The sequence below is a fragment of the Trachypithecus francoisi genome, unplaced genomic scaffold (genome assembly GCF_009764315.1).
Source record: "Trachypithecus francoisi isolate TF-2019V2 unplaced genomic scaffold, Tfra_2.0 Lachesis_group11, whole genome shotgun sequence".
NCBI classification, from domain to species: domain Eukaryota; kingdom Metazoa; phylum Chordata; class Mammalia; order Primates; family Cercopithecidae; genus Trachypithecus; species Trachypithecus francoisi.
Window position 1 is genome coordinate 80,434,811 of NW_022681456.1, and position 17,961 is coordinate 80,452,771.

The window sequence follows — 17,961 nt, forward strand, 5'->3', positions numbered from 1 at the left end:
CCTTAAATAGAAAATGGGTATAGACTGCCTTAGAGAATTTGGTAGGAAGATTAAAGGAGTTCAATGGATGGGAAAACATTTAGAAATTGCAAATCACCACACACAAAGAAATAAAAGTTATCATTAGGCCCTCTGCGAAAGTGTTTTACTAACTGCCACTATATGCGCACGTGTGAGTGTGTGTAGTCATGTTTGTTCTATGTGCATCTACATGCACATGCATTAGAAAATGCATCCAGGCCAGGTGTTGTGACTCACACCTGTAATTCCAGTACTTTGGGAGGTTCAGGCAGGAGGATGGCCTGAGGCCAGGAGTTAGAGGCCAGCCTGGGCAAAATGGCCAGATCCTGTCTCTATGAAAATTAAAAAATTAGCCAGGTGTGGTGGCACAAAACCTGTGGTCCCAGCTACTCAGGAGGCTGCTGAAGTGGGAGGATCACTTGAGCCCAGGAGGTGAGGCTGCAGTGAGCCATGTTTGTGCCACTGCACGGTAGCCTGGGCAACAGAGTGAGATGAAAGAAAGAAGACAGAAAGAGAGAAAGAGAGAGAGAGAGAGAAAGAAGGAAGGAAGGAAGGAAGGAAGGAAGGAAGGAAGGAAGGAAGGAAGGAAGGAAGGAAATGCATCAGAATGGATGTGTATTAGTGGAGGGGAAGGTGGCGTACCTTATACCTTGGGAGGTTTGATATTTGGGTGAATGGATGATCAGTGAGTGTATACATTGTATAGCTGTTGAATGTAGTGTATATATGTATATATGTGTCTATCTATAACATGGCATAGGTGCTAGGGACAAGTGTGGCCATGGTATATGTTGTTTTTTTTTTTTTTTTCTGGAAATATGATAACAGAAAGACACATGCAGATAGGACTCAATTACCAAACTCAAGCGGAAAAATGAAGATTTATATAGCTTTGAACTGAATTGATCAGACAATGTAGGCAAAAAGCTTTGTTTTCCATTTTTAATCTGTCCATCAGCTCACTCTCCAAACTAAACCATTAAAATATAAGCATCAGGAGGATGGGGACTTTGACTATCTTATTAACTGGTATATCAACAGCATGTAAAACAAACTGCACCTGGCACAGGATAGACATGAAATAAATATTGAGACAAATACTGGAATAGATATCTTATAAATGAACAAATGGTTTATTTAAAGCACCTCGGGGCCCCATTCGGCCTCTGTCAATTAATGGAAGAGTTTGGATGACAGCAGGGACAGACTGGGACCAGCAGGACACTGATTCTTGAGGCAGAGAAGGCGTATGAAGAATGAAGCTGGAAGAATTCATCCTGGCAGGCTCCTTGGAGGGATGGGAATATAGAACAGAGAATTATCAACATTCCACACAAGAACTTATCCCCTGAATATTTATTCTCCAACATTTTATGAGTGTCTATTGTGTGACAGCTGCAGTATTTGGTGATGTGGTTATAAAAATGAACAAGCTGCGGTCTTGAAGTATGCATTTTGGTGAAGACCAATGTGAAAACAAAATAAACAAAAAAACCTTTATAAAATGGGCATGGGCCTCAGAAAATGTTTGTAAAAAGTATTCTGGGAGCAGATGAGATGAGTGAATATTTGCCTGGGAGAGGAGCTAGGTTCTCAACCCTCTGAGCTAGGGTTTGAAGCATGAGTTTCTTGCTCACTTCCCAAGTGCAGAAGGGGAAAGGGGTTTCCAAGCAGAGTAGGGCAAAGTCCATGCTGTTGTGTGGGAACAGGAAGGGGCTCAGCTTGTTGTGCGTCATGGACAATGACACAAAGTGTGCACAAGGAATCCAGGCTTTTAAATGCAGAGTTGCTCGAGTTGTTGTCTTAAAGGAGATCATTGTAAAGCAGAAACCTAATAGCGTGTGTACTATATCTTGAATGCACATGCAGCATCGCTTTCATACTTTTACTCAACAGCAGAAGGAGGGCAAAGTATAGATAAAAGTATTAAGAAGTTACATGGAGGTCTTTATGAGACAACATCAAATGAACAGAGCTGTAAAATGCAAATGAGAGGAAAAGTGGGAAATGACTATTGAAGAGACTACATCAAAGAACATAAATCCACTTCAGAAAACATGGCACACATATAGAAAAAGGGCTTAAAAACATTTACAAAGCAGCATATGAATAAGTGCAAATATGTGACACAGACAGTCCCCTGGTGCTATGTGAGCAGAGAATAAACAAGAAACTAACACTGGGTGAGGGTTACTTGGGAATGAATTGACCAAAGTTTAAAAAATAGACAAGGATGAGGAAATTGTCAGACACCAACCAAAATTTACTCCCGACTTACTCCCAGCCTGGGCTGATTTTCTACCTGTTACAATGAACACGTTACTCATTTGCCACTTTGAACAGTCTTTTCATTTCCTACTCTGCAGACACCCCCTCAGACACTCTATCTAGTTTCTCACAGGCATTTATGACTCTCAGATTTCCTATGGCTCCAGGAGTATGGGGGGTCAGGTTGCCCTAGACCACAAGGAGGCAATTATCCAGATAATTTGGGTATCAAATCATTTGTTTGAATAATCAAGCCCATGTGTCCAATTCTCTGCTTCCCAAAGTTCTGGCTGCTGACTTTCCCAAGATTAGCATATGCAGTACCAAGTCATAGGAAGACTTAAGATTGTCCAGTAAAATGTGTTTGTGTTGACATCGTGGAGGGTCCTTTGGGTCCTCAACCAGCTTTTATCTTATTTTATTTTATTTTAAGTTCTGGGATGTATGTGCAGAACATGCAGGCTTGTTGCATAGGTATACATGTGACATGGTGGTTTGCTGCACCTATCAACCCATCATCTAGGTTTTAAGCCCCACATGCATTAGGTATTTGTCCTAATGTTCTCCCTCCCCTTGTCCCCACCCCCCAATAGGTCCCAGTGTATCAACCACTTTTTCTATCCTCCATTTGGTTTGACATGCACAGCAATCTTTAGAAGCCCATGTCAATTTCCCATAGATGGAAGGGTGCAGACAAGTTCCTGATTTTGTTAGGTTTGAAAGTCATTGTATTTCATTCACTTAGAAAAGAAATGTGAGTCTAAAAGATTCCTCCCTATAGATATCTAAGCTGGAATAATGTTGGCCAACACCGCTGTTTACCCAGGCTGCCTCTCCTAGAGGCAGATTTGAAAAATATTTGGGTTAAAGCCGATAGTATTTGGTCATTTAAATAATGATAGGGAGGGGAAGGGAGAAGAAGGAGTCAGGAATGATAACCAGGTTTCTGGCACAAGCAACTGGATACCTCCAACTGAAATAGGAACTACAAAAGGAAGAGCAGGTGAGTTCTACTTCTGAGCATGTTAGATTTGAGCTACTTTGGGTGGAGAGTAGCTGTATATTTCAGTCTGTACTGGACTTGATAGATCTGTGTAAGTATCCTGATTTGGTTTATTCTCATGAGACCTATACCTCCTACCACATTTCATGTTCTGTGAGAATATGTCTGATGCCTAGGGTTTCTTTAGTATCAACCTGCAGAGAACCTCATATGGGGGTTCATTCACAATGGGGGATAATATTTATTGACTGGTAGGCTTGGAAATAAAGGTTTTCAAATGTTTTCCCAGAGAAACCTTCTCCTTCACACTCCAATCCTTGCTTTTGTTTTTGTATCTGCTTTAGAAGGGAGGGGCTCTTTGGTCTCATTACAGTCAATTTAGACAAATGACTTTGCTACTTCAGTCTGCTCTTTTTTTTCTCTCTCTCTCTCTAAAAAAAAAAAAATGGTAGTGCTATGTTTAGGTTTTTCTGTTGTTAAACTATATATTAAAATAAAGATTGGGAAAATGATTTCATAAGTCTGTCATCCTAACTGGATTCCTTTTTATTAAACCTTATGCCATAAAATAGTTAAGGGTCAAACTCAGATTGTCCCAACCTCATATTAAATGTTGACCTATCAAAGAGCGATAAAGGGATACAGGGCGAGGACTCTGACCCTGGAGATCCAGAGACTTTTAAATCACATATTTGGGATATAGACAAGTTCCTCTGATACCATAAGGAGCACTAGGGCTGATTCTTAACTTCCCCCTTTCCTCACCACTATGAAAATTACCTTCACTCCACGTTCATCCCTAGGTCCCCAGGCCCACAAACTTGGAGCTAATCTTTAAACTTCCCCCAATCTTTGCCATACACAGTTACACCATTACCAAGTCCTCATTCCTCCATCATAGTATTTCGTAGAGTTTATTCTTTCTTGGCCCAGTTTCTCTAAAAATTAGAGCCAGAAGTAAAAATGTATGTGATAATACTTTATTGAGGAATGCAGTCCCAGGGAATCTGTGAAAGCTGCTTTCACGGGATCCCCTTGTTATGCGGTAGCTACTGTTGTTCATCATATCAAATTAAAGCTCTTCCACTTGGCCTTACTTCATCCTTTGTACAGCTCCCCCTCCTCACCACTCCCACCCACCACCACACCTCCATCTAACGGCTTTCTAAATGGAATCTCTTCTCTGGTTTAAGTACTCTAGTTCCTCTCTTTCATACATGACATCCTCATGCAAAACCTCAGGCCTTCATGCAAAAAATGTTCACCTCCTCTGCAGTAACTCGATTTCTCTCCTTATAAAAATAATAATAGCTGAGATTTCCTGAATACTTATTACGTGCCGTGCATTGTGCTAAGAGTTTTGCATGTGTCATCGCAGTTAACTTAAAAAATCTCTTTGAGGCAGATACTATTTTACGACAGAGTTAACTGGTTTTTGGAAAGACCAGTCATTTTGCTGAAGATTATATAGTTAATAAATTGCCCAGCAAGGACTTAAACTATCGTTTGTCTAAACTCCACGTGAAACTTCCTCTTTGCAGGGCGACTTCCCTTAACCCAACAGTGACAATGCTACTGCTCTGTGACTCCACAGCAGTTAGAAATATAGTTTCGTTTTGCTACTTTACCACTTTTTACATATTATTAAGTGTTCTTAAGTCTTTTATTGTTGTTGGTGATGGTGGTGGTTGTGTGTGCGTGTGTGTGTCAGAGAGAGAGAGAGAACTTTCCTAAACTAGACTCTAGAATGGGAGATTCCAGAAGGCAAGGAATGACTTTCATTGATTTATTTTATTTATTTATTTTTATTATACTTTAAGTTCTAGGGTACATGTGTATAACATGCAGGTTTGTTACATATGTATACTTGTGCCATGTTGGTGTGCTGCACCCATCAACTCGTCAGCACCCATCAACTCATCACTTACATCAGGTATAACTCCCAGTGCAATCCCTCCCCCCTCCCACCTCCCCATAATAGGCCCTGGTGTGTGATGTTCCCCTTCCCGAGACCAAGTGATCTCATTGTTCAGTTCCCACCTATGAGTGAGAACATGCGGTGTTTGGTTTTCTGTTCTTGCGATAGTTTGCTGAGAATGATGGTTTCCAGCTGTATCCATGTCCCTACAAAGGACTCAAACTCATCCTTTTTTATGGCTGCATAGTATTCCATGGTGTATATGTGCCACATTTTCTTAATCCAGTCTGTCACTGATGGACATTTGGGTTGATTCCAAGTCTTTGCTATTGTGAATAGTGCCGCAATGAACATACGTGTGCATGTGTCTTTATAACAGCATGATTTATAATCCTTTGGGTATATCCCCAGTAATGGGATGGCTGGGTCATATGGTACTTCTAATTCTAGATCCTTCAGGAATCGTTATACTGTTTTCCATAATGGTTGAACTAGTTTACAATCCCACCAAGAGTGTAAAAGTGTTCCTATTTCTCCACATCCTCTCCAGCACCTGTTGTTTCTTGACTTTTTAATGATTGCCATTCTAACTGGTGTGAGATGGTATCTCATTGTGGTTTTGATTTGCATTTCTCTGATGGTCAGTGATGACGAGCATTTTTTCATGTGTCTGTTGGCTGTATGCATGTCTTCTTTTGAGAAATGTCTGTTCATATCCTTTGCCCACTTTTTGATGGGGTTGTTTGTTTTTTTCTTGTAAATTTGTTTGAGTTCTTTGTAGGTTCTGGATATTAGCCCTTTGTCAGATGAGTAGATTGCAAAAATTTTCTCCCATTCTGTAGGTTGCCTGTTCACTCTGATGGTAGTCTCTTTTGCTGTGCAGAAGCACTTTAGTTTAATTAGATCCCATTTGTCAATTTTGGCTTTTGTTGCCATTGCTTTGGGTGTTTTGGACATGAAGTCCTTGCCCATGCCTATGTCCTGAATGGTATTACCTAGGTTTTCTTCTAGGGTTTTTATGGTATTAGGTCTAACATTTAAGTCTCTAATCCATCTTGAATTAATTTTCATATAAGGAGTAAGGAAAGGATCCAGTTTCAGCTTTCTACTTATGGCTACCCAATTTTCCCAGTACCATTTATTAAATAGGGAATCCTTTCCCCATTTCTTGTTTTTCTCAGGTTTGTCAAAGATCAGATGGCTGTAAATGTGTGGTATTATTTCTGAAGACTCTGCTCTGTTACATTGGTCTATATCTCTGTTTTGGTACCAGTACCATGCTGTTTTGGTTACTGTAGCCTTGTAGTATAGTTTGAAATCAGGTAGTGTGATGCCTCCAGCTTTGTTCTTTTGACTTAGGATTGTCTTGGCAATGCGGGCTCTTTTTTGGTTCCATATGATCTTTAAAGTAGTTTTTTCCAATTCTGTGAAGAAAGTCATTGGTAGCTTAATGGGGATGGCATTGAATCTATAAATTACCTTGGGCAGTATGGCCATTTTCAAGATATTGATTCTTCCTATCCTTGAGCATGGTATGTTCTTCCATTTGTTTGTGTCCTCTTTTATTTCACTGAGCAGTGGTTTGTAGTTCTCCTTGAAGAGGTCCTTTACTTCCCTTGTAAGTTGGATTCCTAGGTATTTTATTCTCTTTGAAGCGATTGTGAATGGAAGTTCATTCATGATTTGGCTCTCTGTTTGTCTGTTACTGGTGTATAAGAATGCTTGTGATTTTTGCACACTGATTTTGTATCCTGAGACCTTGCTGAAGTTGCTTATCAGCTTAAGGAGATTTTGGGCTGAGATGATGGGGTTTTTTAAATATACAATCATGTCATCTGTGAACAGGGACAATTTGACTTCTTCTTTTCCTAACTGAATACCCTTGATTTCTTTCTCTTGCCTGATTGCCCTAGCCAGAACTTCTAACACTATGTTGAATAGGAGTGGTGAGAGTGGGCATCCCTGTCTTGTGCCAGTTTTCAAAGGGAATGCTTCCAGTTTTTGCCCATTCAGTATGATATTGGCTGTGGGTTTGTCATAAATAGCTCTTATTATTTTGAGATACGTTCTATCAATATCGAATTTATTGAGAGTTTTTAGCATGAAGGGCTGTTGAATTTTGTCAAAGGCCTTTTCTGCATCTATTGAGATAATCATGTGGTTTTTGTCTTTGGTTCTGTTTATATGCTGGATTACGTTTATTGATTTGTGTATGTTGAACTGGCTTTGCATCCCAGGGATGAAGCCCACTTGATCATGGTGGATAAGCTTTTTGATGTGCTGCTGGATTCGGTTTGCCAGTATTTTATTGAGGATTTTTGCATCGATGTTCATCAGGGATATTGGTCTAAAATTCTCTTTTCTTGTTGTGTCTCTGCCAGGCTTTGGTATCAGGATGATGTTGGCCTCATAAAATGAGTTAGGGAGGATTCCCTCTTTTTCTATTGATTGGAATAGTTTCAGAAGGAATGGTACCAGCTCCTCCTTGTACCTCTGGTAGAATTCGGCTGTGAATCTGTCTGGTCCTGGACTTTTTTTGGTTGGTAGGCTATTAATTATTGCCTCCATTTCTGAGCCTGCTATTGGTCTATTCAGGGATTCAACTTCTTCCAGGTTTAGTCTTGGGAGAGTGTTAAGTGTCCAGGAAATTATCCATTTCTTCTAGATTTTCTAGTTTATTTGCGTAGAAGTGTTTATAGTATTCTCTGATGGTAGTTTGTATTTCTGTGGGGTCAGTGGTGATATCCCCTTTATCATTTTTTATTGCATCTATTTGATTCTTCTCTCTTTTCTTCTTTATTAGTCTTGCTAGCGGTCTATCAATTTTGTTGATCTTTTCAAAAAACCAACTCCTGGATTCACTGATTTTTTGGAGGGATTTTTGTGTCTCCATCTCCTTCAGTTCTGCTCTGATCTTAGTTATTTCTTGCCTTCTGCTAGCTTTTGAATGTGTTTGCTCTTGCTTCTCTAGTTCTTTTAATTGTGCTGTTAGAGTGTCAATTTTAGATCTTTCCAGCTTTCTCTTGTGGGCATTTAGTGCTATCAATTTCCCTCTACACAGTACTTTATTTGTGTCCCAGAGATTCTGGTATGTTGTTGTCAGATTTACCAAAGTTGAAATGAAGGAAAAACTGTTAAGGGCAGCCAGAGAGAAAGGTAGGGTTACCCACAAAGGGAAGCCCATCAGACTAACAGCGGATCTCTCAGCACAAACTCTACAAGCCAGAAGAGAGTAGGGGCCAATATTCAACATTCTTAAAGAAAAGAATTTTCAACCCAGAATTTCATATCCAGCTAGACTAAGTTTCATAAGTGAAGGAGAAATAAAATCCTTTACAGATAAGCAAATGCTTAGAGATTTTGTCACCACCAGGCCTGCCTTACAAGAGACCCTGAAGGAAGCACTAAACATGGAAAGGAACAACCGGCACCAGCCACTGCAAAAACATGCCAAAATGTAAAGACCATCGATGCTAGGAAGAAACTGCATCAGCTAACAAGCAAAATAACCAGTTAATATCATAATGAGAGGATCAAGTTCACACATAATAATATTGTCATTGATTTATTTTTTAAAGATCACTGTCATCTGTCATTGGAGGGCACAGCCCTGCTCTGTGGCATTGGCAGCACAGGAATACTAGAATGCTCACAAACCAATATTCAGGGGTGACTTTGTACAAAAGAATGGTGTGGCCACACATAGGATAATGAAGTCACTTTTAGATTCTTCTCTAAGACACATAATAAAGTTAGAGATGGTCCATGGAAGAGGATGAGAGGCTGGCTTATGACAATAGTGATCTTTATGTAAAAAGATAAAATTTGGAGGGTAGGACATAGTGAAAATATTTAAATTCAAGATGGCTATCCTTGGGTAAATATAATATTTGCCAATCCTGAAATAATGGAACAAGAGAAGCACATTTTGAAACAAATGAATAAAACTGTTTTATGTTCAGTTGGCAGACTAATAGAACTTACTTCCCTGAAAGAATTGCTACAAGCTGAAAATACAAGAATGTCTAAGATGGCTTAGACTTCCTGTTCAAAGACGGCAATGTGAAGATGACAGTATAAAAATGACATATTCCTTTTCTCCTCTTGCAAATCGCCAAAAATTAAAAAAATGACAAGGGTAATGAGAAATCTTCAATGAAGCTACAAGAAAGATGAACCAAGAAATAGATAGAAAGGCATCAAAAGGAGTAGCCATGAACAGGACTGGTGAGAAGAGAGGATGCACCTAGCTGCAGATGTAAAGAATCAGTATGTACACTGCTTCTAGGAGCACACCTTCAACACAACCAAAATCTCTCACAGCAGGGTGTACAGGCTGGCAGCAAGAGCTTTCCGAGACCTACTTTGCTTCAGAGAAACAAAAGAAGTGGGGCTGAAGGAATTACACAAACAAGCCTATTTTCAGAAAGCAGTGTGATGGAGGGAGAAGATAAACCTTGCCTCCCGACTAGTCCTACAGCAACCTATATCCATTGGGTGGGGAAATATAAAGGAAAAAATTCATACATAAACCTGAGATATAAGAAAAATATATCTTAGCCTGGAACTCTGAGCTCTCAATCACTCAGTCTTCCTATAAATAGTGATACAGGGAAAACTTACCTCATTCAAAGATGAGTAGTTATAAAGAACAGGCTTCCACAGTAGGTAGCAGGAAAGAATAGAGAGTTTTTTTTTTTCTTTAATTTAAAGAAAATCTAAAGACTATAAAGGTTAGAAATAGCAGGTCCAACAATCTAACAATAGAAGCCCCAGAAGGAGAGAAAAGTGGAGGAGAAAATATTTAAAGAAACAAAGATGAAAGATGAAAGACCTTAGATTGGAAAATTGAAGACCAAAATTGAAGATGAAAGACCTTAGATTGGAAGGGCTCATACAAGGTCAAATAAAACAGGCATTGTAAGTCTTTTTATTTTGAGCCATTCTAGTGGTGTGTAGTGGTATCTTAGTGTGACTTTAATTTGCATTTCCTTGATGACTAAAGATAGTGAGCAACTTTTTATGCATTTATTGAGCATTTACGTATCTTTTTTGTGAAGCCTGTTCACAGTCTCTGTCCATCTTTAAATTAGTTTGCCTTGTTATTGTTGACTTGTAAGAAGATTTCTTTGTCTGTACAAAGGACTACACATGACCCTTGTCAGAGACATATGTATATATAGCTGGGTGTGGCAGGTGCCTGTAATTCCAGCTACTTGGGAGGCTGAGCAGGAGAATCGCATATATATACATATCGTGCATATACATATATGTGTATATATATAAACATCACCCTTTGTATAATCAACACAAGACCATGAGAAAAGATCCATATATATTTTCATTTGCTTAAAAGTCTCTTTCAAGGGGCAGAAGTTCGTAATTTCAAAATCAAATTCATACTTAAAAAATTTTATGGATCTTGCTTTTTGTGTCCTATCTGAGAAATTTTTAACCTATCCCAATGTTGTGAAGATTCCTTCTTATGTTTTATTCTCGAAAAGACTTTGCTCCATCTCAAACTAATTTCTGACTATGATGTGAGGTAAGGGTCAAAGTTGTTGTGATGGATATCCAGTTGTTCTAGCATAATTTGTTATAATACTATCCTTTCCTTCATTGAAATACCTTGGCACCTTTATCCAAAACTGACCAACAAAATAATAGAAACAGAGAGTAGAATGGTAGTTTCTAGGGACTGGAGAAGAAAAATGGGAAGTTATTGTTTAATGGATATAGAGTTTCAGTTTTACAAGATGAAAGCAGTTACGGAGATGGATGATGGAGATGGTGGTAAAACAAACATTATGAATGTATCTAAAACCAATGAATTGTACATTTAAATAGTTATGATGGTAAATTCTATGTTATATGTATTTTACACAATAAAAAATTGGAAAATAATTTTGACTAAATGTATGGCTCTATTTTTGGGCTCTCTATTCTATCCCATTAGCTATCTTTATGTCAGTATCACAGTGTTTTGATTACCACAGCTTTATAGTAAATCTTGAATTCAGGTAAGTCCTCCAACCATTCTTTTTCAAAATTGTTTTGGTTATTCTAGGTCATTTACATTTCCATATGAATTTTAGAACCAGTTTGTAGATATCTACAAAAAAATATCTGCTGGGCCGGGCGCGGTGGCTCAAGCCTGTAATCCCAGCACTTTGGGAGGCCGAGACGGGCGGATCACGAGGTCAGGAGATCGAGACCATCCTGGCTAACACGGTGAAACCCCGTCTCTACTAAAAAATATAAAAAAAAAATTAGCCGGGCGAGGTGGCGGGCGCCTGTAGTCCCAGCTACTCGGGAGGCTGAGGCAGGAGAATGGCGTGAACCCGGGAGGCGGAGCTTGCAGTGAGCCGAGATCCGGCCACAGCACTCTAGCCTGGGCGACAGAGCGAGACTCCGTCTCAAAAAAAAAAAAAAAAAAATCTGCTGGGATTTTTATTGAAATTGCACTGAATCTTTCTAAATTTCGTTTCTTTAATAACCATATTAGGGAGAAATAACACTTTAAAAATACTGAATCTTCCAATTTACACACACAGTATATCTCACTTTATTTATGTCTTCTTTAATTTCTTCAGCAGTGTTTTGTTGTTTTCAGTGTTCAGGTCCTGCACATATTTTGTCAAATTAATCCTTAAATATTTCATGAATTTTGGGATGTTATTATAGATAATAGTTTTAAACTTTTTATTTTCTAATTGTTCATAGCTAATATGAGAATACAATCGATTTTTTTCACATGCTGACTTTATATCCTGCAACATATCTAAATTCATTAGTTCTAACAGATTTTTTCTAGATTCCTTTGGATTTTATATATATATGCAATCATGTTACCTGCAAATAAAACCAGTTTTACTTTTTTCTTTTCAGTGTGTATGCTTTTTATGTCCTTTTCTTGCCTTAGTGTACAGGCTAGGATCTCTGGCACAACACTGAACAGAACTCATAAGAATGAGCATATTTGCCTTGTTCTTGATCTTAGGGGGAAAGTGTTCACCATTAAATATAATGTTAACTGTAGATTTTCTGTAGATGCTCCTTATCAGACTGAGAAAAGTTTTTTCTATTTCTAGTCTGGAGAATTATTAGTGTTGAATTTTGTCAAGTACTTATTCTGAATCTGCTGAGGTGATCACATGGTGTCTCCATTTTTTTTGTTTATATGGTGAAATATATTGATTGATAGTCAAATGTTAAACTGACTTTGCTGGATTCAATTTGTTAATATTTTATTAATAATTCTTATATCTGTGTTTATCAGATATATTAAGCTATATGTTTATTTTCTTATGATCTCTTTGTATGGTTTTGCTGTCAGGTTAATTTTGGCACCATAAAATGAGTTATGGAGTGTTTCCTCCTCTCCTATTTTCTGAAATTTGCAGGATTGGTATTATTTCTTCATTCAGTGCCTGATAGAATTCACCAGTGAAGACATCTTGGTTTGGTGTTTTTCTATAAGGGAAGGTTTTAAAATTATAAATTCAGTTTTTTCAATAGAGCTAGAGTTGTTCACATTTTCAACCTACGTGTCAGTTTTGATAACTCGTGTTTATCAGAAATTTGTCCATTTCATCTGCCAAATTTATTAACATAAGGTTGTTCATAATATTTACTTATTAGCCTTTAAAGTCTGTTGAATCGGCCAAGCACGGTGGCTCATGCTTGTAATCCCAGCACTTTGGGAGGCCAATGCGGGGGGATCATTTGAGGCCAGGAGTTCGAGACCAGCCTGGCCAACATAGCAAAACCCCATCACTACTAAAAATACAAAAACTTAGCTGAGCATGGTGGCGCACACCTGCAACCCCAGTTGTTTGGGAGGCTGAGGCATAAGAATTGCTTGAACCCGGGAAGCAGAAGTTGCAGTGAGCAGAGATCGCACCATGGCACTCCAGCCTGGGCGACAGAGCAAGACTCTGTCTCAAAAAATAAATAAATAAATAAAAATAAAATAAAATAAAATAAAATAAAGCCTATTGATTTACAGTATCTCCTTTTTCATTCCTAGATTTTGTAAGCTGTATCTTCTTTGTTTTTCATAATCTTTCTAGCTACAGGCTTATCAATTTTGTTAATTTATTCAGTGATACTGCTCTTGACATCATTGACTTTATCTATTATTTTTCTGTTCTTTATCTCAATGATTTCCACTCTAATTTTTATTATTTCATTCTTCTACTTTTGCTTCATTTTTGTGCTTCTTTTTATAGGTCTTGAAAATGGAATCTTAGATAATTGATTTGAGATCTTTCTTCTTTTCTAATAAAAACATTTACAGATATAGGTTTCCTTTTAGATACTTCTGTAGCTACATTCACAAATTTTAATATATTGTGTTTCATTTTTTAATAGTCAAAGTATTTTCTATTTTACCTTGTGATTTCTGTTTCATGGACTATTTAGGAATATGTTTAATATTCTAAAATATGGGAAAATTTCAGATATACTTTCAGTTAGCTTTTTAATCCAATTCTGATGTGATCAGAGTATACTGTATATGATTTCAATTCTTTTAAATTTAGTAATGGTTGTTTTATGGTACAGCAAAATGGTTTACCTTGGTGACTGTTCCATATATACTTGAAAATAACATGCATTCTGCAATCACTGCAGGTAATGTTCTATGAAGGACAACTCGATCAAGTTGGTTAGTTATGTTGTTCAAGTCTTCTAAATCCTTAGTGATATTATGACAAATTGTTCTATCAATTCCCGAGAGAACAGAATTTAAAATCTATTCTAATTGTGGGTTTGTCTATTTCTCTTTATAGTTATGGCACTTTTGCTTCATGTATTTTGATGTTCTGTAATTTGCCAACTGTTTACTATTATTATTGTTATTTCCTTTTGATCACCTGAACCTTTTATCGTTATGAAAAGTCCCTCTTTATCTGTCTTACTATTTCATGTACTGAAGTCTCCTTTGCCCGAGATTGATATAGCACCTTCAGTTTTCTTCTTCTTCTTCTTCTTCTTATTATTATTATTATTGAGACGGAGTCTCGCTCTGCCACCCAGGCTGGAGTGCAGTGGCCGGATCTCAGCTCACTGCAAGCTCCGCCTCCTGGGTTTACGCCATTCTCTTGCCTCAGCCTCCCGAGTAGCTGGGACTACAGGCGCCCGCCACCGTGCCCGGCTAGTTTTTTGTATTATTTAGTAGATACGGGGTTTCACCGTGTTAGCCAGGATGGTCTCGATCTCCTGACCTCATGATCCACCCGTCTCGGCCTCCCAAAGTGCTGGGATTACAGGCTTGAGCCACCGCACCCGGCCAGTTTTCTTATTATTTATGTTTGCATGCTACCTCTTTTCCCACCCTTTACTTTTAATCTATCTGTCTCTATATTTAAAATGCATTTCCTGTAGACAGCATATTGTTTGATCATGCTTATTTATTCTATTTGCAATTTCTAGCTTTTAATTGGAAGGTTTACACCATTTATATTTAATGTAATTATCGATATAGTTGACATTAAATCTAATCATCTCTTGTTTCCTTTTTCCTCTTTTGGATTAATTGAGTAAGTTTTAAGATTCCTCTTTTGGGCCGGGCGCGGTGGCTCAAGCCTGTAATCCCAGCACTTTGGGAGGCCGAGACGGGCGGATCACGAGGTCAGGAGATCGAGACCATCCTGGCTAACACGGTGAAACCTCGTCTTTACTAAAAATACAAAAACTAGCTGGGCGAGGTGGCGGGTGCCTGTAGTCCCAGCTACTCGGGAGGCTAAGGCAGGAGAATGGCGTAAATCCGGGAGGCGGAGCTTGCAGTGAGCTGAGATCTGGCCACTGCACTCCAGTCCGGGCGACAGAGTGAGACTCCGCCTCAAAAAAAAAAAAAAAAGATTCCTCTTTTGGATTCAATAAGTTTCAGGATAGCTATACTTTTTCATTTGGTTATTTTATTGATTATTTTACAGGATTTATATTAAGCAACTTTAACTATCAATGCCTATATTCAAATAATATACCCTTTCACATACAAAGTAGGGACAATAGTTTGCTTCCATTTCCTTTGTGCTATTATCATCATACATTTTACTGCTATGTATGTTATAAACCCCAAAATACATTGTTTTCTCTTTTGTTTTAAATAACTTGTTATCCTTTTTTAAAACTTTCTTTCATTTAAAATTTATGTATTTATGTATGTATTTATTTATTTATTGAGATAGGGTCTCACTCTGTCACCCAGGCTGGAGTGCAGTGGCATCATCTCAGCTCATTGCAACCTCCACCTTGCAGGTTCAAGCAATTCTCCCACCTCAGCCTCCTGAGTAGCTGGGACTGTAGGCATGTGCCACTGTGTGTGGCTAATTTGTACATTTTTTGCAGAAACAGGGTTTTGCCATGTTGCCCAGGCTGGCCTCAAACTCCTGGGTTCAAAGTGATCTGCCCTAAATAGCCTGTTAACTTTTAAAGAAAATTTAAAAACAAGAAAAAGTCTTAATATTTACCCATATACTTACCACTTCTGAAACTCTTGTAAGTCCAAGTTTCTATTCGATATCATTTTCATTCAACCTAATAATCTTCCTTTAACACTCAGTATTCATTTGGATTCTATTTGTGTGGAAACAAGTCTTTATTAACCTTTATTTTGAAAAACATTTTAACTAGACATGGAATTTCAGGTTGGCACATATTTTTCATTCAGTACTTTAAATATGTTCTTCCAATGTCTCCTGGCTTACATTGATTCTGACAAAGTATCTCTAATAATTCTTATCTTTGTTCCCTTATATTTAATATATCTTCCCTAGCCACTCTTAAAATTTTTCAGCAATTTGATTATGATGTGCCTTGGTGTAGTTGTCTTTATGTTTAGCCAGCTTAGGGTCACTGAGCTTCTTAAATTTATAGGTTTATAGTTTTTATTAAATTGAGAGGAAGCTATCCATTATTCCATCAAAATTTTCTTAATCCTATTACATAAATGTTAAACTACTTGATATTGTCCCTGCAGTCATTAATGCCTTCTTTTTGTTTTTCAGTATTTTTTCTATCTATGCCTCAGTTTGAATGGTTTCTTTCTACGTCTTCAAGTTTGTTTATCTTTTCTTCTGTAGTGTCAAATCTGTTATTAAACCCATTCAGTAAATATATATACATATATATACACACACACATATATATATTTTCATATATATAGCACTTGTTTAGGATGGAAGGACGAGTTCCATGTCAGTTACTTCTTTGTGACCAGAAGCAGAAGTTTCTTATCTCCTTATTTTTCTTATTTTTATCTTTTTTCTTATCTCATTTTTCTCTTCATATATCATGTTCTGTAGTTTCACTAACATATGTTAGGGTTGGATTTTTTTTTTTTTTTTATCTTCCTTGGAATTCACTGGGCCTCTTAGTGACTTTAATCAGTTTAAGAAAATCCTGTCATTATTTCTTCAAACATTGCCTCTGTTCTATTCTTGCTCTTGTTTAATTTTGAAGTCTTAATTATTGGTTGATATGGGTCTTCTCCCTCTATTTTCCATATATCTCAACTCTCTTTGATATTTTCATACTTTCACCACATTGTGCTTCATTCTGGATTTCTTTTGACCTGTCTTCTAGTTTTCTAATTATCTCTTCAATTGGGTCAAATTTGCTGTTAGAATCTTTCTACTTGGTTCTGTTTTAAATCCACTAGATCATTTTTTACATTCCCTGAAACTATTTTCAGGCTTGTTTTTTAACATGTGCCAGACAGTTAGTTTCAATCTCTGAAGTCTTTGTGCATCTGTTTCTGCTGTCTGTTGTTTTTGCTGATTCTCACTCATGGTGCCTTCTCTCCCTATGTGCTTATTTGCTCATTGCCTTTGAAGAATTACTTGTGGAGATTTTTGAGGCTTAGGATGAAGAGGTCTTCACTGAAGGAGGATTTGCCTTTGCTTTTGCCAGGTGCCCAAAGGAAATACTAATCTGGAATCATTTAAAATTAAATTCAAGGTTTGAGGTTTTCTTTTACTACCTAGGTGATATAAATTTGGGCTGCAAATCAGGCTGGCTTGGACTTTTTCCTTCAGCTCTGCTCAGCACCAAGGAAACTTTCTTATAGTCCCTTGGAGATGTGGCAGCGAGGGTAGGTTTACTTTTTTTTTCTTGGAGACAGGGTCTCATTCTGTCACCCAGACTGGAGTGCAGTGGCACAATCATGGCTCACTGCAGCCTCAGCCTCCCAAGTACCTGGAACTATAGGTGTGTGCCACTGCACCCAGCTAATTTTGTTATTTGTAGAGACTGGGTCTTCCTATATTGCCAGGCTGGTCTCAAACTCCTGGGCTCAAGAAATCATCCTACCTTGGTCTCCCAAAGCTGGGATTACAAGCATAACCCACCATGCCCAGCCTAGACTTACTTCTATTTCACCCTTACACTAAGGGTATAACTCTTCGATTTTTCAGTTTTATATGGGGACAGTCTCCTATTAGATTCCTAACTTCAGGCCAGCCATGAGTTTGACGTTCTGAGACCAACCATCAAAACCAGAGTGCAAGTTTGCTTCTATCAGCAAATACCTTCTGGTTAAAAGTAGCCTTTTTGCTTCACTTATCACTTTGAGTTTTCACTTTCAACTAGATTTTGACCTGATATTTCCTTACTATTTTGTTGGCTCTTTCATGCTTTTAAGATGTCTTAACTATTTTATCCAGCATTTTAAAGCTATTTTCAGCAGGAAAGTTGATTCAAATAACCCAGCCCAAGCCTTTCACATTCCCAGAAACTGAAGTCCACT

At 37.9% G+C, this 17,961-nt stretch overlaps 1 long non-coding RNA gene across 1 annotated transcript in view; it reads right to left on the reverse strand.

Annotated features, from left to right (window-relative positions):
• Positions 1 to 1,131: 1,131 nt before the first annotated feature.
• LOC117091069 overlaps positions 1,132 to 17,961 on the reverse strand; it is a 40,786-nt gene continuing 23,956 nt past the window's right edge. The window contains exon 3 of the long non-coding RNA XR_004440225.1: positions 1,132 to 1,309. This is a non-coding gene — a long non-coding RNA (uncharacterized LOC117091069). The remainder of the gene's footprint in view (positions 1,310 to 17,961) is intronic.